The sequence below is a fragment of the Pezoporus flaviventris genome, unplaced genomic scaffold (assembly GCF_033815535.1).
Source record: "Pezoporus flaviventris isolate CSIRO_AGI_PZ_B2104156 unplaced genomic scaffold, CSIRO_AGI_Pfla_v1 ptg000140l, whole genome shotgun sequence".
In the NCBI taxonomy this organism is placed as follows: Eukaryota; Metazoa; Chordata; class Aves; order Psittaciformes; family Psittacidae; genus Pezoporus; species Pezoporus flaviventris.
The window spans coordinates 551,350-574,311 of NW_026892688.1; the positions used below are offsets into that span (position 1 = coordinate 551,350).

Genomic DNA, 22,962 nt, shown 5'->3' on the forward strand with positions numbered 1-22,962 from the left:
CAGATTGACAGAAGCATCCATGTTGCACACCTAAGAATGATGGCATGTACAATGAAATGGAGTCATTTTGTAACTTGCCAGGTTTCCATTTCACACTTAATTGGATGTGACCATTACTGGTGATATTTGAGAGGAGTAAATCTCCTGTGATGCTTATATATATAATAGTACTGTCCAAAGTCATAGCTATTAGTACAAACAAAAATTTGAAAATAATCACAAATCAAATTGAACAAGCTAGAAAAAGTATTTCTGCTCTATACCTGAAAACAACTTATAACAGGATTAAATGCCTTATGGAGTAGGTTATACCATATCAGCCATATTCCATATGGTAGGTTATACCACATTAGTCCTCTTGTGTCTAGAGAACAATATCTGGTGCTGGCTGCTCTGTGCAAATTGTTGCCAGAATGGTTTACCAGTCTGGTCTAGAATGACAGTTTGTATAGCCAAAGTATTAAGAATATTCTTTTAAAGAATCTTTACTTGAAGCATTGTAGTTCAGTCTAACATTAAAGTGGCTGAAGGAAACATTGGACATGCTCTTAACTAGTGAGCCTAGCTGAAGCTGGTTTCTTTTTTTTTTTTAATGCTGCAGACCTTGGATCAATCAAATAAATACAGGATATTTTCCTAGAGCACAACCAAGTATTTTCTGATTACATAAAACTGTAGCTTGAAAGGAGATGTAACCACTGAAACATTTCATATTTGTAGGATACTGCATGGAACCTTTCTTTGATCTCTGCTTGGCATTGCTGTCCCTTCCCTTCTCTCTTTCCCCTAGCCCCCCCTTCTTTTTTAGCTTTTTGTAAGGCAGTAAGAACGTGTAAAATTGAAGTGCTTTGGGATGCTGAAAGATAGGATTTACGACATGCTCCTTAATGAATAAGCCTTTCATTTCTCTGGGATAAGAGGAGGACTCTTATAATGTCCTGCCGGTCTTGCTTGTACTCAGATTCAGTTTCCTCCGGTTGGTCAAGGTAAGGAGGATAGACTGTTACACTCCTCAGGGATGTTGAATTAAACTAAAAGCCTTTTTAAAATAATTGCTCAACATGTTCCTAAAGAGACATCTAAAGTCTTACTTGAAAAATATTTTGATTTAGCATTTCTTCATTTTTATGATGGCTTTTTTTATTTGTGTTAAAACATACATTTCAATGCAATTTGGTAAATTTGCTGTTAAGAGTGTGTGGGACTGAAAGTGTGGAGTACTTTGTATGTTAAGATTATGATGAACTTCTGGAAGCATAAGGTGAAATCAAGAAAGATTATGAGATACAGCTCATGACCATGTGAGCAAAGAACAAGTACTGACAGAAGTAGCGTAGGTATAAATGGGAAGCAGACTTCGTGGTTAGTGCTGGCTTTTGAAACTTGGTGTTCTTCAGGTATACATCTTAAAATATTTGGGTTTATTATTACTGTTTTTGAGAAACACAAGTTGCACAGAGACACTCTTTTTCTTCTCTATGTGTGAACGTGAATGAAATGTAAAATTAGCCTCTAAAAGAATGTGTGTAGATTATATGTGCAGAGATGCGAAAAGAAAGCAAGCTTTTCTGATTTCCTTAATAGAAACAAGCTGCCTGACCTTCATCTGAGACACTTAGCAGTCATTAATTGGAAAAGCGCTGTTGTAACAGCACTCCATGCACTGTGAGCACTTGCTGCCCATCTTAGAGAAAGGGGTTCCGTCACTTTCCCTTCACCCTTCAGTGTATTATCAATTACATAATTCAATTAGAGGAATCTGCCATTTAACACAAAGAAAAGAAGTGTGTTTTGCTGAAACTAAAACACAATAAACGATAACCTAGGCTGTTCCTGCTGTAGTGATGAACTTCCTATATTTTATGCAACAGATATCACTTGGCAAATAGTCTGTTTTAAGATACCGTGGTTCTGCGACGGCCAAACAGGATGTGCAACCAGATGAAGTGGAAGAGTTTAAAGTGCAGCAGCTACAGTGGATCACTGAATAGAAGGAAACATGGCTTTTATTTTGAACAAAGTCATTTTCATAAACTCATATTTATTACCTCATATTTCTTCCTTCCTTTTGTATTCATGCTTTTGCAGTCCTACATTTATGAAGACCAGGACAGATGGGTACCCCATCAGTCCGTCCAGGATTACTGGCAGTGACAAGGGGAGTGAGGGATGCTGCTATCAAGTCCTTTGGGTTATTCTTGACTGTTAATGATATTGCATGATCTTTGCTGTTTCCTTTTGACAAAGAATGCCAAGGGTAATGTTGAGTCATAGTGCATATTTTCAGTTCCATGTACTTGATCTCTTTATTTGCAGCAGGCATGCCATTCTTATTACTCCATCTCTGCTGCTTTAATCTGTGCTGTTTACATTCATGGTCCTGGTGTCATAATACAATATTTACTATATGAATCTCTACAACAGGCAGGTATTTCAAATGATTGTAAAACAAGCTGCACGCGTATCAAAGGTGTATAGTGTGTTTTAAAATAATCTGTCTCTCTGCCATGGTTCCTAGTGTGTAGGGTTAATCAGGGCTTAAATAAAACACCAGAAGTTTGCTTCTGACACTCCCACTGGATGTTGCAAGAGGCCTACTAATTTTCAGTCTTCTGTGTTTGCATATGCCTCAGGTCTTTTATACTTAGGAAGAAAATAGCATTATTAGTCTTTCATACTTAGAAACAAAAAGGGATTATGAAGAAATGTTTACACTGAAACTTTTTTTTTCTTTTTCCATTTTTTTTCTTTGTTAGGCACAGAGCTAGATTAATCCTATAGGACCCCTATAAAACTGTAGAAGATTTGTTTCACTTTTATCCCTTCCACCCAAGTATGTGAACGAGTATTTTAGTGGCTGTACATTTGCTTTCTGTTGCAGGCCTGCAAAGAATGTCTTTCAATCCATATAATAAAACAATTACTCATCTTAAAAATGATGATCCACAGCATATTCCTTCTGGCTTATTTAAAAAATGTCTAAATGTCTAATTTCCGGCCTAAATTATTCATGGCCTTTATACACTCATTCGTTCTTGTTTAGTATCATTCAGTAGCTTAATTCTGTGTTCTTTCCCTGTGATTGATGGATATACTTCAGTTTGTTTATAGACAGCAATAATGTTTGCTTTTAGACTTTATGTTGCTAGGCTGAACAATCCAGCCTGTCTTTGTCTCATTACGTACTTGGAAAATTAAGAGAAGGCTGAGGGATGACCTCATGGCAGCCTACAGCTTCCTCAAGAGGGGTCAGTGGGGTGGGAGGTGCTGATCTCCTTTCTCTGGTAACCAGTGACAGGACACGAGGAAATGGAATGAAGCTGCATCAGGGGTAGTTCAGACCTGAAATGAGGTTCTTCACTGACAGGGTGGTTGGTCACTGGAACAGGATCCCCAGAGAAGTGGTCCTGGCACCAAGCCTGTCAGAATTTAAGGTGCATCTGAACAACGTTCTTAGCCATATGGTTTAGTTTTAGGTAGCCCTGCAAGGAGCAGGGAGTTGGACTCGAGGACCCTTATGGGTCCCTTCCAACTTGAGATCTTTCTGTGACTCCAGTAGCCCCTTCTCCTACTGCTTACAGTTTGAACAAACCTTTCTTGTACATGTTGACTGGTACTGTACTTGCTGTTGTACATGGAGACAGTGACACTAATAAAAGCAGATCTGTAATAGAGGAAAGTTGAAATTACTAAGTACACCTTAAAATCACTTTTTTATTATTGTTGTTTGTTATTTTGAGCACATCACAGTAGCTGTGATCATGTAATTGCCTAATAGATCTGTTCTTTCCAGCTGATAAACTGGTAGCTAAGAGCAGGCAGTCCTGAAGTGCTCAACATAAAAACAGGAATAAAAACAGAAACAAACAAAAAGATACTTATGTTGATTTGATTGTCAAAATTACCCATTTCTTTCTTAAGGCACTGTGATCTTCCTGTGAATGAGCAGTACCTCTTCAGCCTTGCTTCAGCAGATTCTATAGGTTCTCTCCAATATTTTGTGTTAATTTCCTTTATGCAAATGCTAAGGCTACGTTTTTGAAACACTCCTAGTTAATGAAACTGTCGCTCCACTCATTTCAATGCTAGTCACATTTGTCTTTGTTTAATCACTCGTATAGATTTTTTTTTAACATCTTCTAATCCAGTTTCTTCATGTTTAGTAATTTTCCATGCTGTAGGATGGGTGAAAATATACCAAATTCTGCCACCCCGACAGGTCTGCTGCATTTTCTTTTGTCTGATGGAAGGATTTTCTATTTCATCAAAGAAAGATGGTGTAATCTGCCAAGATAGTGTAAGTAAATTCATATTTTGTTTCTTCTGTCACTCATTTTTTCATTTCCCTCTGTCTCTTAATTATTCTTTATTTCAGAATCTGTTCTCTTTCTCCTTCTCATTCTGTTTTATTAAAAGCGCGTTCAGTGAAACTAACATGAATTCATGTACAGGTATGTAGACGTTAGGCAGAAGTAACTCCAAGGTACATTTCTAAACTACAGGATGTTGATCATAGAGTCAGAGTGGTTAGAGTTGGAAAGGACCTTAAGATCATCTAGTTCCAACCCCCCTGCCATAGGCAGGGACACCTCACACTAGACCATGCTGCCTAAGGCTGTGCAACCTGGCCTTGAACACTGTCGGGGATGGAGCATTTACCCCTTCTTTGGCCACCTTGTTTCACTCTCTCACCATCCTTACAGTAAAGAATTCCTTTGTTATATCTTAAAAAAGCTGTCTGATACTTCCCACAGTAAGTTTCTGAGGTCTGTAGCTTATAATGTTGACAAATTATTAAGTGTTGGTGGTAAAGTCTTCTATGTCAGGGTTGAGGTGTTGCCTTGCTGTAAAGACAATAAAGAATCAAGAAGCTGAGACTGAAAGAGAACTTGAGAAAAAGTAGGTGAACCAAGGAGAAGAGGAGAAAGTAAGTCCGCTGTAGAAAGCCAGTTGGCAGAGAAATGTGGCATATGTAGATACTGTTGGGACCATAAGCCAGTGGGGATGTACAGCTAGGAGAGAGAGAAATCCTGTGAAGTCTGGGGGTGATCTGATGTGGATCAGGTAAGGGGCTAGAAAACTTGGGATAGGAGGCGTGTGGCTTATGTGAACTATTGACCAAAAAACTTGAAAGGAAAAACTTGAAAATTGAAGATTGGGCTAATGTGAAGTGGGGTAGAAGAGAGGAGAAGACAGGAAAGACAGACTGGAATGGGTCATGTATCTGACCTGTGATGCAGCAAATGTATTACTTCTCATGTCTCTGTTAACAGGTACTTAAAGACTATATCAAGAATGACTGAGTATAGTTGCTTTGTTCTGTGAGGTCCATTAATACACATTCATAATCTAGCATCAGTGATACATGATTATACTTAAATTCTTCATCCATTTCTTTCCAGGAAGCCATAACCTTTTGTTTTAGATGAAAGATGGGAATCTGCTTCTATGATTCCTCCGTGTAGCCCTTCCCAGTTGAGTCAACTCTATGTAAAGCTACACCTTTACATCTGTGCAGGTACCAAAGTTGGTTGTAGTCCAGTGTTTTATCTACAAAACCGTGCTGTTGCTCTGGGACTTCTTTTGGTTCTGGAGTGCCAGTGATTAATTTGCTTTACAAGTTGGCTTCCCTTAATAAGAGTTCTTTTTTCCTTGAACCATGCTTGTGTGCCATAAAGCTAGGTATTTTCAGGAATAAAGAAAAAGAACTTGAAAACTGATTGGTCAGCTGTACAGGCTTACAGCAGTCCATTTCAAGAGGGAAAAAAAATTATGAAAGCTAGCATTTTTTTTAAATCAGAGGTGCTCTCTTGCAGACTTCTGTGTTATATTCTTTAGTTTTCCATGGATTATTTATATTCAGACTGGCTAAATTCAGTTGCATTTAATTCCTTTTGCAAGCATGGTGTATCCTCAACTCAAGTTGAGGAGCTGGATTGCATTGTACTAAGCATCTCGATCTCATTATAGAAGAGATTAAGGATTTCTGGTGGATTTTAATACATCTTTTATATCCTGACTTCAGATAGCTTTTTTTTTTTTTTTTTTCCCCTGCTTGGTTACTAACATTTGTATTGCAACAGTATTAATGTATTTTGATCACAAAATGATCAAGTATGTTAATTAATCACTTTCTGTGATACCTAATTTTAGAGAACCTAGCTATTTCTAGAAAAGTTATTCCTATATAATATAGCTTTTATTACATGTGGCAGTTACAAGAATGGTAATTAAACAATTTGACAGTAAAAGCAGGCTTACTAATTTTTTATTTTTTTTTTACTGTCTCACCCAGCTTTTTTCCTGTGAGATTAATATAGAATCACAGGATGGTTGAGATGGGAAGGAGCCTTTGGAGGTCATGTAGTATAACCCAACCCACTAGTTAAGCAGGGTCAGCTAGATCAGGGCGCCTGGCACAGCCTGATCAGTCAGGTTTTGAGTACCTCCATGGAGGTACTCCACAGTTGCTTGGGTGTGGTTTTTCCCATGTTTGACCACCCTCATGATCAAGCAAGTGTTCTCTTCAGATAGAATTTCTTGTGGTTCAGCTTATGCCCATTGCCACTTACCGTGTCAGTCGATACCACTGAGTATGGCACTCTTCTCTGCCTTCACCCCACAGAATCATAGAATAGTTAGGGTTGGAAAGGACCTCAGGATCCTCTAGTTCCAACCCCACTGCCATAGGCAGGGAAACCTCACACTGAACCATCTCACCCAAGGCTTTGTCCAGCCTGGCCTTGAACGCTGCCAGGGATGGAGCATTCACAGCCTCCCTGGGCAACCCATTCCAGTGTCTCACCACCCTAACAGGAAAGAATTTCCTCCTTGCATCCCATCTAAACTTCCCCTGTTTAAGTTTTAACCCGTTACCCCTCGTCTTGTTACTACAATCCCCAATGAAGAGTCCCTCCGCAGCATCCTTATAGGCCCCCTTCAGATACTGGAAGGCTGCTATGAGGTCTCCATGCAGCCTTCTCTTCTCCAGGCTGAACAGCCCCAACTTTTCTCAGCCTGTCTTCATATGGGAGGTGCTCCAGTCCCCTGATCATCCTCGTGGCCCTCTGGACTTGTTCCAACAGTTCCATGTCCTTTTTATGTTGAGGACACCAGAACTGCACACAATACTCCAGGTGAGGTCTCATGAAAAGCAGAGTAGAGGGGTAGGATCACCTCCTTCGACCTGCTGGTCACTCTCCTTTTGATGCAGCCCAGGATATGGTTGGGCTGCAAGCGCACACTGCCTGCTCATGTTCATTTTCTCATCAACAAACAACCAAAAGTCCTCTCCGCAGGGATGCTCTGAATCTCTTCTCTGCCCAGCCTGTAGCTGTGCCTGGGATTGCTCCGACCCAGGTGTAGGACCTTGCACTTGTCATGGTTAAACCTCATGAGGTTGGCATCAGCCCACCTCACAAGCATGTTGATGAATCTCATACATATTGATAATGTTCTACCTGTTCCCCAGCAAGCCTTCTCTTATTCAGTCTATAAGAAGTCCCACCTTTCCTTGTATGGTGCATGATCTAGCCCCTCAGTCATCTTTGTAGCCCTTTTCTGTACTTGCACCAGTGTGTCCATGTGTCTCTTGTACTGGGTTGCCCAGAACTGGACACAGCACTCCAGGTGTGGCCTTGTCAGTCCTAACTGGAAGCTGAGGGATTGTGTCTCTCAACCTGCTGGTGATGCTGTTCCTCAAGGATGCCCCTGGCTGCCTTTGCCATGAGTCCACACTGCTGGCTCCTGTTCACTTTTTCCACCAGGGCCTTTACTGCAAAACTACTTCCCAGTTGGCCAGCCCCTATCCTATACTAGTGCATGGGGTTGTCCCTTCCCAGATGCAGAACATTGTGTTAAACTTGGCTCAACTGCATGAGGTCTGTGTCAGCCACTTTCTCCAGCCTGTCAAGCTCCTTCTAGATGGATGCATGACTCTCTGGTGTATTGGCCACTCCTCCCTCCTTCAGTGCTCTGGTTCATCAGTGAAGATGTTGAACAGGGCTGGAGACAGTATTCATTTCTGGGTTACACTGCTAGTGACTGGCCTACAGGAGGATTTTGTGTTACTGATCATTAAAGCCCTTTGAGCCTAGCAGGTTGGCTAGTCCATTTAACTGTCTGTTTTTCTGGACTATATTTCACCAGTTTCTCTGTGATGGTGTTATGAGAGACTGTAAAATACACATGCTTGGGTAACTAAGTCTGGTTAGTTAAAATAACAGTTTCTCCATACCAGTGTGTTAAATGGCTGTTCTGGAGGTTCACAGAGAAGGAGAAGGCTTATCTGGGTGTTCTACCTGCTGCCCCATGGTTAAGGGTACAGCTTTAGCAATGGCTTGAGTTTGATTTTGCTGACAGTAGCACTGAAGGCCTGAAAATGTGTTTCTTTAAATTGTGATCTCAATATCTGAAGTGGGCTTGAATTGTTAGTTAATAAGATGTCCTGGGTTCAGCAGTAGCAGTCATGCTTTTTCCTTTGTGGTAGCTGGTGCAGTGCTGTGTTTTGACTTCCAGCCTGAGAACAGTGTTGGTGAAGCCGATGTTTTCGGTTGTTGCTAAGTGATGTTTACCCTGACCAAGGACTTTGTGAGGCTCATGCTCTGCCAGGGAGGAGGGGAAGCTGTGAGGAAGCAGGGACGGGGCGCCTGACCCGGGCTAGCTGGGGAGGTATTCCATACCACAGCACGTCATGCCTGGGGTGAGGGGTAACTGGGAGTTACCCGGAAGGACACGGGCTTCCAGGTGGGACTCGTTTTCTTGGCCGGTGGTATCGTATTCTCTTCCCTTGTTATTTTCCCTTACCATTGTTGTAGTTGATAGTAGCAGTGGTGATTTGTGTTGTACATTGGTTGCTGGACTGTTCTTGTCTCAACCCGTAGGAGTTGCACTCTCTCGATCCTCCTCCCCATTCCTCCGGGAGCGGGGAAGGGGAGAGCCCTGGTGCGGGGGGGGGGGGGGGGGGGACACGGACACGGACCTCTATTGTTGTCAGCTCGGCCCCACTCACTGGGAGTGAGTGAACAAGTTACCTGACTGGGTTTAAACCACGACATAAGACAAAGTGATTTCTGTGAAAATGCCTTCTAATTCCCATGAGAAATTGCCCAAATAATTTACTCAAGAAGGACAATTATCTTTAATATTTTCCCTAAATTCACAAGCTGTGAAGGTAGTGGCAGTGAGTTGTTATGATATTGCTTTTGTGGAGTGGACCTTAATAACTCTTTTATGCCAAAGATGTTTTAACATTATAGTTTGTATGAAAGAGCGATAGTATCTCTTGCTAATAAGTATAAACTGTACTTCTGTCTTTAGAAGGTCAGTAGTATGTAGCAGCGGTTATAAAGCAATCTCTGCAAGGGTGGTTGTAGAATCACAGAATAGTTTAGGTTGGAAGGAACCTTCAAAGGTCACCTAGTCCAACTCCCTGTAATGAGCAGGGACATCTTCAACTAGATCAGGTTGCCAGAACCACATCCAGCCTGTCCTTGAGTGTCTCCAGGGAGGGTGCATCCACCAACTTTCTGGGCAACCTGTGCCAGTGTTTTGCCACCCTCACTATAAAAGATTTTTTTCCTCACATTCAGCCTTAATCTCTCCTCTTTTAATTTAAAACCATCACCCTGCATCCTATTGCAAAAAATCCATGGCATGGGGGGATCTTCCCACACACCCGTTTCTCACACACTGGCATTTCCTAAATATTTGCCTTATAATTCCCACCAGAGCTTCTGTTGGCCCCCCAAAGCAGGCCAGGAAGGTGGGACTGTGCATTGCTGTGATGCGCAAGCTGCTGACCTGTCTCTGCAGACAGGTGCTGTGCTGACTCCCTGGGGAGGATGCCCCATCTGCCCTCAGCAGAACAAATGGAAACCACAGCTTTTTATGAAATACATGTTGCAGAACATGTTAAGGAGTATCCTCTAAGTGTCCTGAAATTAAGAACATAGTCCCCAGAGCCTGGGATGGTATCTTGGCAGGATAACTGTAAGCAAGGTTGTCCGCCCACTGCTCAGATGCACCCCTCTTCAGTTTCAGACAGGAGCCTGGTATTAGTATTCCTGTCTGGTGATGTTCCTGTATGGTGGTGGGCTAACAATACTTTGTCAGTGGTGTAACCCTGGACTCCTCCCCTGCTATTTAGATTTATTAATGCTGATGCCAGCACTGTTGGCCTATTGCACCGCAGTGTGGGTAGAAGAATTCACAATTGTATTTTAGGTAAGGCACTAGAATGTTCTGCTAAACCACCTCCACAAGGTTGATGAGATGCATAATAAACCCATGCTACCTGGTTTTCACCAGCCTACTGCAGGACCATTTGTCCTGGAAATGACCGCCATCGTCTGATGAAATACAAATGGGGATACATAACCATTGGCTTAAAAAGTGAAGGTCTTTCCTACTGGCCTTCTGGTTGGCGTGGGAAATAGGCAGTACAGCCAGATGGTTGTACATGTATCTGCCATCGCTGGTATTTACTGCAAACTGTGGCGTCTTTTAAGTGGCCCATTGTGGTGTCTGTGAGGTGCGGCCTGGGACCATCCAGTACTTTGTCTGTCTGCAGCGCTGTTGTAGCAGTTTTCTTGTTTCTATTAAGTTGGAGATCTGGTATTCCTAAAATGCATTTTGAACGGCCTTTTGGAGCAAGGAATGCATCTATTTTGTCCCCATTTGTAAGTAGGAACAATTCCTGAATAACCTGACTTCTTAGGAGCCCAATTCACTAACACTTCCTCATTGGAGGATGTTGGGGAAATAATGTGCTCCTACTCTGGCTCACGTGAGACATCTGAGTATTTCAACAGAGCACACTGGTTTTTGCACTTGCTCTCTGGTTTTTACCCAGTCTTGCTTCCAGAGAGGTTTACCGTGTATTGTCCAGTCATCTGCTTGTCATTTTACTAGTCTGCAGTGTGAGACGCTTAGATACCACCTGGGAGTCAGTTTAAAGATTTCTGAAGCTGATGGTTTCTCCAGCACCATAGCTGTAGCCGCCAGTTTTACATACTGCTTGCTCCTCCCTTCCCGTGGTAGATTAGGAAGGTTTGCCCAGGTCTTTCACAGGCAGCTGCTTCCACTGCAGTTTTTCTTTCACATACCTTGTTGATCCATCGGTGAGCCACACATTCAGCTGCTGGGTTAATTTTTCATATGGTGAGGCCTGCTATGCCCAAGATGCTGGCAGATTAGGTGGTGGAGGCACACTGCCTTAACCAGGCCAATTGTGCTGTTTTCTTTTGTAAGGCTCTTACTTTCTTTGTGCTGGCGGATGTAAGCATAGAAGTGCAGTATTTCAGTTTCACAGTGCTAGTCTGTTGCACCTTCCCAGTTTACTGACTGAAGTAATTTCATAGAACAATCACAGAATCAACTAGGTTGGAAAAGATTTTTAAGATCATCCAAGTCCAACCATTATTTGACAATACCTGTTGTAAAATTGGGAGCCTTGCTGTCAGTAACCTTGGTCTCATGGGTGATTCTTTGTTTCAGCCAGGGCTGAATAAGCAGTCCAGAGATGTTGTAGTTTTGTGTTGATGGAGGCAACCTCTAAGACCAGAAGCCTCACAGAATGTGCCACCTGTCCCCTTGCTGCCAGAACCTCCACAGAGCCATGTTCTCATCCAGTAGTAGGGCTTTGAGCTTAAAAGGATTATTGGCTAATTTTTAGCCTAAACTGCTGCATGGGGAGCTGCTTTCTGTGCTTATTCAAAGGCAGTACTTATATTTTCTTCTGGAAAGAACTGGTCTTTTTTGCTTTTCGTACTATGTTACATAATGATCTTAATATCTGGGTGAAGTATAAATTCCCTCAGGAACCTGCAAAGACTAGTAATCTTCATTGTTTCTGCTTTGCTCTGCATTTCTGCCATATAAAGGTTTGGTTAGCTTACTTTTGCATCACTCTGCAAACTCCCTGCCAGGTTTTCCTTCCAAATTTCACTTCTGTGGCAGCTCTGTGAACTTTCTTGGGGTTGATTTCCCAACCATGATTTTGCTTTGTCTCAGTAATGTTACTTAGTGTTTCTCTCACTTTCTGATTTAGTGGGACCACCACACATGACATCATCAGCATAACTGATCCATTTACAGCGTGGGGAAGTATTAAAATCTTCCAAACACTAGTCTACCAGCGCAATGCAAATTGTGGGGGTGTGTGAATGCCTCTGGGGCAGTACTGTGAAGGTGTACTTCTGATCCCAGCATAATTGTGCAGGTTGCTCCTGTGCTTCATTAGCAGCTGGAATGATAAAGCCTTCACTGCATTCCATGCAGAATGCCATCGCTTCAGGTAGAGCTTGCTGGAGGAGAATGGTATAGCATGGGGACACTGCAGCTCTGAGTGTGGGGTGTGTCGTGATCATTAATTAGCTGTCATTTTCTGCGAACTCTTAGGCACTTTTACTGTGGCTGTTGAAGAGGGGGAATGGGCTCAGAATAACTCCTGCCTCTAATAGGTGTTATCATCTGGGTGATCTCTATGTAGCCTCTGGGCAGCCCGTATTGTTTGGATGTAACCTGTTTTGAGGGAGGCTCCAAAAGCAGGAAATGTAACCACTTTTGCCACAGTGATGGTATGAACCTTAAAAGAATATTTGCCCCTTGTTATCAAAGTTTTGCCTGCCAAAAAGTCATGCCCAGTGATTTATTCGTGTACGTCAGCTACCTGTACATTTGCCATAGAAAGCACATAGGAGCCCAGCTGTAATAATAAAGATATTCACAAGCATGTTCTTGCCCCCCCAGATTAATTTTAATCAGTTTGGGGATTTTTTCATATATAGAAATGGGTCCTGTAGTCATTAGAAACATCTCCTGCTGACGGTCACGACTGCTCCAGTGTACTGTCAGTGGAATAGAAGGTTTGTTTCTTCCCTATGGGGCTAGATCCAAATCTAGTCAATTGATAGTGGGGCTTTTATGTGAGCCACCAGACTGGGGTAGTTAATTGGTCCTGGTGTACTTTCTTCTCTGCTGAATGGGGAAGCAGAGGGTGTAATCAGTCCATCCACAGTCCTGATTTCTTTTTGTGGTCTATATTTTTTCTTGTTTATGTTTTTTTTTCCCCATAAATAGAAGGCAATTTCCTGTCAATTTTGTCTTTAGAGACTACAGGCTGGAGTAAAAGTAAAAGCGTCTCCTTTTGGTTAACTTTTTTTTCCTGTTGCAGACAATATATCAGCAGTGTATGCAGTGTGTCTTCCCCTGACAAGCAGGAGGGTTGTCTCTTTCATGATGCCCATCATCATGCAGCATAGTCTGGGAGGGGACACTCCAGCAGATTCTCTTGCAGCAGCTGCCCATACTGACACAGGGGCTTCCCAAGTCCTAAGTACAAGGCCTAATACAGCAGATATGACTTGCCCAAGATCACCAAGCCCTGAAATGCAGTGTCTTCCACAGGTCTACCAGTACACATTATGGTTTGTTGAATTTGAAATGACTGGGACAGAGTTTAAAGAGAAGATAAGTGAATAAAACATTTCTGAGCCGACTTCTTTTTTCGTATAAAGAAAGAGGTCGTTTTCAGGTTCATAGCCATACCACTTTTGAAAGCAGAAGTGCACATAATGGGTATTTGTGCAATGCTGTTGTATGGTGATAAAGCTGAGGCTGTATTTGACCCGAAGCAAAATAAGTAATGATCAGGTGTCATGAAAAAGAGCATGTTGCAGTGAAACTTTCTCAACTTTCTTTCTGAAGAGAGTTAATCAAACAAAATGATGTTTTACTTGTCTCCCTCCATGTTCTGCTTCTATCCTGAAAAGTTTGATATCAGCTTTTTCCCCCCTCCGTAGGATATAGAATGTTCATTGCTTCTTTTTAACTTCTTTTATCTTATGTGGTCTGTTTCACCTTCTGAAGAAATAGAACAATGTGAATAGCTACCAAATCTTCTGTTTTGCTTGTGTCAAAGAGAAAGCTTTTCTAGAGAGTTGCATTTAGAGGCCTATTACTGTTTTTTGTGTGGTCTTCAAAAGACAATTCTGATGTAGAGTTTGGTCTTCTAACAGTAGTCCTAGTGTCTTGTGACACTTGGCCTTTTATTACTAAGGATGTGAGAGGATAATACAGATAATGCAGTAATACATTATCTATATTATTGATTCATGTATTGTTGTTGCAGTCATGATATGTATCAGTGGAAACAGTAGGCATGTGTTGTGAATTGGTGATCAATTCAGTTCTTCCACTTGCCTTAGTTGTTTTTTTAATCTAATCAGACTGGAAGCAAAATTGTGTACTTGGTCATTCAAGCCAGCAATGTGTTAAGGAACTGGGACAGTTTTTGGCTGCTTGCAAAACTCTGATCAGCTTGTTGGATATACTTTGCCATTGTGATAACCTTGTGGGTCTCATTTATGAGTTACAGCAATGATTCTTTCTGACACTGTGCTTTATGGTCTTTCTGCCTGCTAGTGAGAGGTATTCCATAGTTAACTAATGTGGCAAGGAGCTGTCTGATCATTTGATCACTTGTGACTGTTTCTTGCAGTAACTGCTGCTTCAGAAATTAATCGCACACATGATTTGGATCGATCAGAAACCATCTATTTTGGAAAATGTGCTTTGAAGTCAGATAGCTTTCCTCAGATGTCTATGCTTATTCTCAGACCACTGCTTGATTATGGGAGAGGATCTTTGATCTGTGGAAATGTTTGGTTCTTTGGTCTCCCCAGAGCTATGCTCTGGCTTGTCCTGAGGTTTGTCTTCATCCTGTTTTGCTGCCTGGGAGTAAATAATCACTACATCAGTCCTCTCACTTGTTATATAATAAAGTAGTAGAAAACTTGCTGATGTTCTCAGTGATTCATTATGTGAGTGTTTTACTCTTACCATATTGTGTTCTGCAGTCTTAAGCTTCAGTAAGATGTATGAAACATTAACTTGTATTTGTTGCTTTTCCACTTCACAGTTTATTTTTGAAATAGACCAGCTCTAGATCCAGAAACTGTGACTAGGTAGGAAACTGATCTAACAGACCCAGTGTAACTCTTTGTCTTTGGGCAAGTCAGTTTTCATTGCAAGTGCTTCCTTTATTGCCATTTCTGACACTTGAATCATGTAAAATTAAAATTTAAAAAATACTGGTGTAAGAACAGTGGCACTGATATTATAACTCAAAGTAAAATAAGGTGTCATCACAATGTAGCAATATTAAGCAAGTGCTCTCAAGCCAACATTGGTGCTTAGACATCTTGGAAAATATGCGCTGGGGCTTTAAATCTGCACTGTGGCTTTTACAGTTGCCATATCATACTCCCCATGGAGAGCCAGAGGTGGTGTTTTTGAATGAGGAAAGTGCCACTAGGTGAGGTTATCAGTGTTCTGTAGTATCTTGTGTTAGAGTCTAACAACATGAATTGAAAGCAGCTGGTGTTAGGTAAGCATAGACCATAATTTCCTCTAGATTCTTCCCATTAATTTCTTTCTCCCTCACCCTAGTCAGGCAGTCTCTGAGCTGAAATTTGGGCATTTCTTCTCTGTTACAATGGCAAGAAAGTTGGGGGAGGAGGGAAATAAAGGGAACGATAAATTTCCTACTTTTAGTTCAGATAACTGGTTCTGTAACCCCACCCTATTGTGTCAATTTTTTTTATGTCTGGGGAGGGTAGGAGTACTATTTTGACAACACTGCCCACAAGTACAAGAATATTAGAGCTATTATGGTTGGTACTTGTGGTCTTCTCTGTGCCAGTTCCATTTAGAACAAGTATTTATCAACAAATACTATTACTGAAGGATAATCTTACATGTTTGGCACGGTTTTGGTTGCTTGTTTGTTTTTTTTGTTTGTTTGTTTGTTTTTTTCCTCTTTCATGTTTTTTGAGAATTCTAGAATTAACTCTCAGCTTCATAGTTATTTCTTAAAAATACTAATTCAAAACAGATGTTTACCTTTACTTGACTTTTTTCTGTAGTTTTTGTTGTCTCATATTTCTGTTCTGTTTGTAAGTCATTAATTCTGTGCCCTCTTTTGGACTTAATTTACTTCTGTCATGCAGTGTTTTCATTTAATACTGGTTACTTTTTTTCCTGAAGGAGCTGAGCTTGGAAAATTAATATGGAGTTAGTGCTTTATTGAAATTTTGAAGGCCACTGTTGTAATCTTCTTTATTCAGACTGATCAGAATGTTTGAATTTGTGTTCTTATTGAGTGCTTCCAGGAGCAAGTATTTCCAAATAATGGAATATATTTTCTGGTGATAGGTGAGATTTATTCTGTTGGGTCAGTGCTGAGAAGCTGTACATTCATAATAGGGCTCTGTATCCCTGTAGTTATTGTGGTTTTCAAATAAGCACTAAAGCTTTTTCTTGGATGATCTTCAAATCATGAAGATCACCATCTGTGTCTTGTCTTGACAGATAGGAAGCAAGATGAAATAACTTGACTAACATACAACCATGGTAGTTTTCTTAGAAAAAGTTTTTTGAGTTACTGTGTATGCGCATGTGTATGAATTAAATATATCATCTCTTTTCAATTATAATATATATTCAGTTACTAGTAATGAGTAAATGCTTAGACTTGCGTCCTTGAAATTAATCAGTGAGGCAAGATCTTTGTCAAGCTTTACAATATCTGGTTATTAGTTTTATTTGAAGTTGGGGGGTGTTGTGGGAATTTTTTGTTTAATGAAGGGATAGTAGTTACCAAGAGCAGAAATTATTACTTGCTGACCTTATTCTGTCATTTTGTCCAGCTGCCCTACTCAGCCACGACCACCTAGAGCAGCTTGCCAAGGACCATGCCTCTTCCTCACCACTCATGGGTGCATCCATCAGGGCCCATGGATTTATGTATGGCCAGTTGCTTTATACATTCCCTGATGTGATGATCAAGGGTATGTCTTCCTTGGTCTAGACTTGCCCCCTGTTGTGTTTACCTGGGATGTGATAATCTGGTGATCCTTAGTACATGTCCTCTCATTTTCTAACATAAAAAGAGGCCAAGAGCTTTGTTCAAGTAAGGTTCTTTATTTGCCTCTACGCCAACATAAAGCATTTTATTCAGTAATTCAATGGGTTTTGTTTATTTCGGTGGTGGTTGTGGCTGCTGTTGGCAGTATCACTTCCTGCTCTGCATTAGCTTTCATCTAGTATGTGGGAGAGTGTAGCTGCAACCAGCCATCTGCCTTGGAGCGGTCTGTTCTGTGTCTCAGTGCTGATCTACAAGCAAAGAATATGCTTCTAATGAAAATGTGATGTTTAGGCGAAGGCACGTGCACTAGGATGGGCGGTTACTTCAACCCCTGCAGCTCCCTCAGCTATATTTTGACACCAATACCTGTGTAAACAGGCTCCTTGCCTGCTTTTTATTTTCAAATGAGCTTTGTTTGTGCCATACTTAAGGGTGTCCTCTGAGCCCAATTAGAACAAATGATATTGCAGTCAGGAATTCTGTCTTTGATTTAACATAGCTTCCTGAAAAGGGATGGCAGCACAGGCTTTGTAAAGAGAAGACTAGCTCTTATTTTAAAAGCAATTATCTTTCATATCTGAATTTTTGAAGGCCATTTCCGTTGCTATGCATGAGCGGTCAGCTGTTTTTTATTTTGTTTTCTTTGATGTTAATCTTTGAGGTGTCTGTAGTAGATCTTAAATACAGTTATAACTTTAGTTATTGCCTAGTTACTTCCTTCTTTCAACAGAGGATTAAAGGATTAGGGAAAATCAGATTGTCTCTCCTTAATTACATAATATCAGATAGGGTTAGGACTGGCAGATTGGTGACTGTCATTAACTCACTTGCAAGCCACAGCTTTCTTTTATAAGTGAAGCCTGTCATGTACCTGCATTTAGAAGAATAACTTACTGATTGGCAGGATAATGAAGCTTCAACACTTAATGTAAAATGCAAAGTAATCACGCTGCACTATGGACACGAAGAACAGTACACCTAGTAGGAGCATCCTGTGCCACTTTTGACACAAATTTTTCATTTGTATCAAATTCTAAGTTTATTTTCTGTAAGTTATGGTGAGCTGTGTCAAACTGTCCTTAATTCCTCTGATTTTGCTGAGATTTTAATGCATATGTGTGTGTAGTATTTCTTTGGTTTCATTTTTTTAGACCAAGTATACTAGTTACATAGGAAGTACCCCGTGATTTTGGGCCTCCCTTAAGTGGTGTGTTGTCACAGCAGCATTGGCTCTCAAATACAAATGCTCTAACTTCCTGGTGTGAGATGATTTGGGTGTGAGCATGGTACATGCTGCTTGAAGGAAAGCCTGAAGCATTTTCATCACTAGGAGCTAATGAGAGCATGTTCTGTGAAGTTCTATCTCTGCTTAGGCATTATGGGAAGACTCCATCAGTTGTTGATGGGTAGTGCTACCCAACAGTGCTACTCTTCTCTAAACCAAAACCAAAATACAGTTTACTCAATTAGATCTGCTAGCTCTTGTTTTATGTTTAATTAGCTGATTGTTTTCCTTTCCAATCAGTCAGTGATTCCTGATAGTCTTTAGGAGCAGTAGGGTCATATCGATTGCTTACAGTTTTGTTAGAGCTCTTTGTTCTTTGTTGGTGAGACTCAAACTGATTGTTACAGGGATTATTTTGTTTCTATTTATACTGGTGTTAAGGACAAGAATTAAATAAATTACCACTAGATACAGGTTTAGGATATAACTGTGTGGGAGTTTTGTTGTTGGGTTTAAAGGAAAGCTAATACATGAAGGGAACCTTTTAATAGGTTTATTTACATGCAAGTAAGCAAAAAGGTGCTTTGTTTGAATGCCTGTTAAAGCCCTGGTTCTCTTAGGTCTTTCCAATTTACTCTAAAGAAATCTTTTCTCTGATTATGTTTACTTTTTGTTTTCTGCATACTGGAAAAGCAAGTTCTACTTAAATGACAAATCCTCATCAGAAGCAATTTCCTACATCTTTTGTACTCTGGCAAGGAGTTACAAATTTGCATTCTTTATGCTTACGTACATGTCTTATGCATAGGACAAAGAAATAAATCAGTAATAAAACATGATGCAGTGCCAACGGATTCTGTTGTTTTTTTGTTTTGTTTTGTTTGTTTTTCACATTTGTGCTGTCCTTGGTTTTATGTGAGACCTTGGAGAAAACATTACAGCTCTAGATACTGTTCTTGTAATTGTTTTGCAAATATAATTTCTATAACTCTAATTTCACTATTTATAATGCAAATTCTTTATTTTTGTGAAGATCATTGCTATACCTCTCATTTCTCTATTCATGGTACAAATCCTGTATTTTAATTTGCTAAATCAAGCGTGTCTGTTGTAATAAATTTGTCCACTTCATCTTGAAATAAAAATAAACCTTCTACTATAATCTTTATCTGCTCACCTGTAGGACCAAGACTGAAGAACAAGCCGCAGTGTAAGGTGCTCATTTCACTATGAAGCCTTTCTCAGCTGAGCTGATTTAGTGACTGCAGCTTGCCTTGCTCAGCTTGCTTACCAGATGTTCTGCAAGGCATTCTCTTGTCCTAATTAAATATTAAATGTTCCTGGGTCAAAATTTACTTCTTATATTTCTGGGTAAAAGCTAGACAGGAGCTAATGGAAAACACAGAAATAATACACTCCATGTGCAGAATAGTCAGTGTGGAGGTTTGGCAGTTGTAAAGTGCCATGAAACTGTAAATCACTTTGGAATGAAAACAAAGTCAAGATTCTAATCCTTCTTACATGCCCCTGTCTCAGACTCCTTGTGGTTACAGGAGAGAGATTGTAGTCACAATGTTAAGTTTTCTCACTTTTCTGTTCAGTTGGGAATTGCTTATCTGGAAAAATAACTCATTTAATTTGGGACTGTGGCTCTTACATTTGTCTAACAGTGGTGGAGTTTGAGGCTGGCATCTATGGCAAATAATTTCGTTTTGTGCCATGAGCAGGCTGAGGTTGTTTTTGTAACTCATTTTGGTGTAATAAAAGCTAGAGGCATCTTAAAATGTGGTGATTGTGGTAGGGTTCTTCTAGAGATGAATTTCTGACTCAAGAAAACAGGGTATGCGTGTGTCACTGAGGTCATTTGGACATAGGGAAGCAGTGTAAACTCAGTATGTTTCTTGAAGTGTAAGTGTTGTTAAAGTTACTGCAGGACAGTGAAGTGGAATGAGAAATTTAAAAGGATCGGTATTTGGTTCTTTCAAGCAGTTAGCTGACCTCTGGTGCACTTAGTCACCTCTTGTGCCAGCAAAGCACTAAATAAATCGTTGCAGTTAAGGAGTGAGGGATGACCCTATTTTAGGGCAAAGCAGTGAATTTTTGCTGTAGGAATTGAATTAAAAGCTCTGTTATTCTGTTGGCAGAGCTGCAGAAGATAATCTGGTAATTAAACATGGGTATGTAAAGCTAAGGGGGTGGAAGGAGGTTAATATGTCTTTCAGTGTCTCTGTGAGGAGCAGCTGGACAGAGCAAGACTAACGTAATTTTCAGTGATGGAAAATTGGGATTTACTTTGGAATTTTTGTCTGAAATGCAGAATGCAGGATCTAATGAAGTTTGAACAGTAGAGACAGCAGTGTTGGCAAGTGCCTCTTTTTTTGCTCTCAAAAAGGGTGACGTGAACTGTTCCTCCCCTACAAATACAAGTAGATATTCTTGTGTGCAGTGATGTCCCTTTAAAGAAACAGAGTTAGGAGAAGTTTAATTTTCTACAAAAAAACCTGCTTGTGTGTTTCAAAGATCCATATTTACAAGCACGTGGATATTATGGTACAGTGCTGTATGTAGATCTTTATCTTTGGAGCTATGCTTGAACTGTAGGAACAATGTACTGAGCATCTTTCTAACATTTTTTCAAATGTGAACATATGAATATAAGTGCCTAGGTACATGCTGTTTGTAAATGCATTACGTGGTAACTATTTTAGGTGCAGTAGCATAGTCCTGTCTCTTTCTGCTTTTCAATTTTGTAGTTAATCCCTGTGTATTACATAAAGCAAATTTGCCCAAGCAGGAGATGCTCTGTTCCGAACCCTAATTAAAGGGATGCACAGACTTTGAAAATCAGGATGTGTTTCAGGTGAGTAAGGGGAAAAGATTTGTGTGTCTGAAGACAGGCACAATCACCTGTTGAGAACAGAGCTGTGCAGCCTTCTCCCCTCCTTCCTTTTCCTTGAAGACTGTCCCTGAAAAGGTTGTTGGTGGTTATTCTAGTATTCCATGAGTATGTGCATATGGTGGATTCCTCCCCCAGCGTTATGACACTGCAGAAGATGTTTGACATGCAGATATGTCTGAAAAAAGACAGTTGTCTAAGCACTCTGCTGTTAATGCTGAAAGCCTTCTATCACTGCCCAGTCCATAATATCCTTGAAGAAGGACTGGTGCCGGATAAGAGCCAGATTTGCATAGGTTTGATAATAGAACCCCATGAAGTGATTAAAATACTTTGCTTGGCTTGTATTAGCTATATATTATTTACCTGTGTAGCTTTGTTACATGGCCACATTCAGGACCTGATGCTATACTGGAAGGAGTTGCTGCTTGAGAGTACTTTGCCTCTATTTTAACACTAGTGTTGGTGGTGATAAGAACTGTAGTTCTGTTTTGGCAACATACCGCTGCAGAAAATTAGAGAAAGCCTCCAGTTGGAGGTGTACATATATGAAATAAACGACAACAACATCCTAATAAAAATATTTTCTAATTGTTTGGTATTCATTGTCCCTTATATTCTATCATGCTAATAGTATATTTTTGTGTGTAATACCCATTTACCAATTACTGCTTTGACAAATACTCATCTGATTATTTTCAGAAATATTGTAAATGTGGTAGATGATCATTACTTTATAAAGGGGTACCTCTGATAAAGCTTCTCCGGTACCTACTTGTTTTAACTGTTACCGACTTAAATCGCTTATGCCCAGATTTCAGCATGGATAAAAGTTGCGGTAAAAGTTCCTGCAAATGTTCTGGGAAACTGGTGAATTCTGTGTGTGTGTTCTTGATCTCCTTTGCAGAACTTGTGGGTGGAGAAAGAAATCTGTGCAAGACATGGGAGTAAGTAGCTCGGAATGTCTCTTTGTAAGAGCAGGAATTCAGACTATGTTGTCATGATTGCTTGAGCTACTGTCTTTCATTCTTTCTGTTTCTGTAGAAATGAGATTCTTGAAAGATTAAGCAGTCTTAGTATAATAGTTTTAAAAGCTTAGACATATAAGGAAACCATTACATGTGTCTGCAAAAATGATGTCAAGATTGCTCTTCTGCATACCAACCTTTATTTTTTTCGTACTTGATGTTTTGAGCTCAAGAAAGAATGTGTGCTGTGCTTGCATTGTTGTTCACAATTCCATTCTAATGCGTGCTGATATTTTATGATTTTCGCTTCACCCTCTCGCAACCTTTATGCAACTCAAACGAAGACTCTAAGAAGCATACCGAGTTGTCATTTGGCATTTCCTAACCCCCTCCCACCCTTATTGATATGTATATCTGATCTAAATTGGTTGGATTTCTGTGGGTATTCCAAAAGGCACATTGTATGTGCAAACCTGCTTGGCTGACAACATCAACTTGGCATATGAAATTAAGTTACTCTTCAAGGAATGAACAAGCTAGGCTTTATTTTTACTTAGTTTTTAAAGCAGTCCAGTGAGTTAGCTTGAGATGAAAAAGGAAGTTGCCGAATTTGCCCAAAGAAATAGTTTCGTATGAGATTCTAGCTGGAAAAAACTGAGACAGACATTTAGCTACTAAATCAAGATGTCTGAGGTGATGGATTTATTAGATTTATTTATTATTGCGTCCTCTTGAGGGGATGGATATAATTGGCTTGACATGCCAGATGGTGTCTGTTCTTCCTCTTCCCAAAGCAGAAAGAAGACTGTGGGAAAGGTGTTTTGAATAAATGGCACTTTAAAAGCTATATGTGCCATCTAGCAATTTAAGATTGGATATGTTTTCATTTTTATTGTTTTTAACTACATTTTTAACTTTGTAGTTATGAGATTAGTGTTTCAGTTCT

The 22,962-nt window shown here is 40.3% G+C and overlaps 1 long non-coding RNA gene across 2 annotated transcripts in view; it reads left to right on the forward strand.

Moving 5' to 3' along the window:
- LOC133282782 (uncharacterized) overlaps nucleotides 1-22,962 on the forward strand; it is a 44,986-nt gene that overhangs the window by 1,731 nt on the left and 20,293 nt on the right. The window contains exons 1-2 of one of the 2 annotated variants that reach the window (XR_009747704.1): nucleotides 605-986; nucleotides 4,220-4,297. This is a non-coding gene — a long non-coding RNA (uncharacterized LOC133282782). Of the gene's footprint in view, nucleotides 1-604; nucleotides 987-4,219; nucleotides 4,298-22,962 lie in introns of those variants that run through there. The other variant, XR_009747705.1, reaches the window with a different exon arrangement.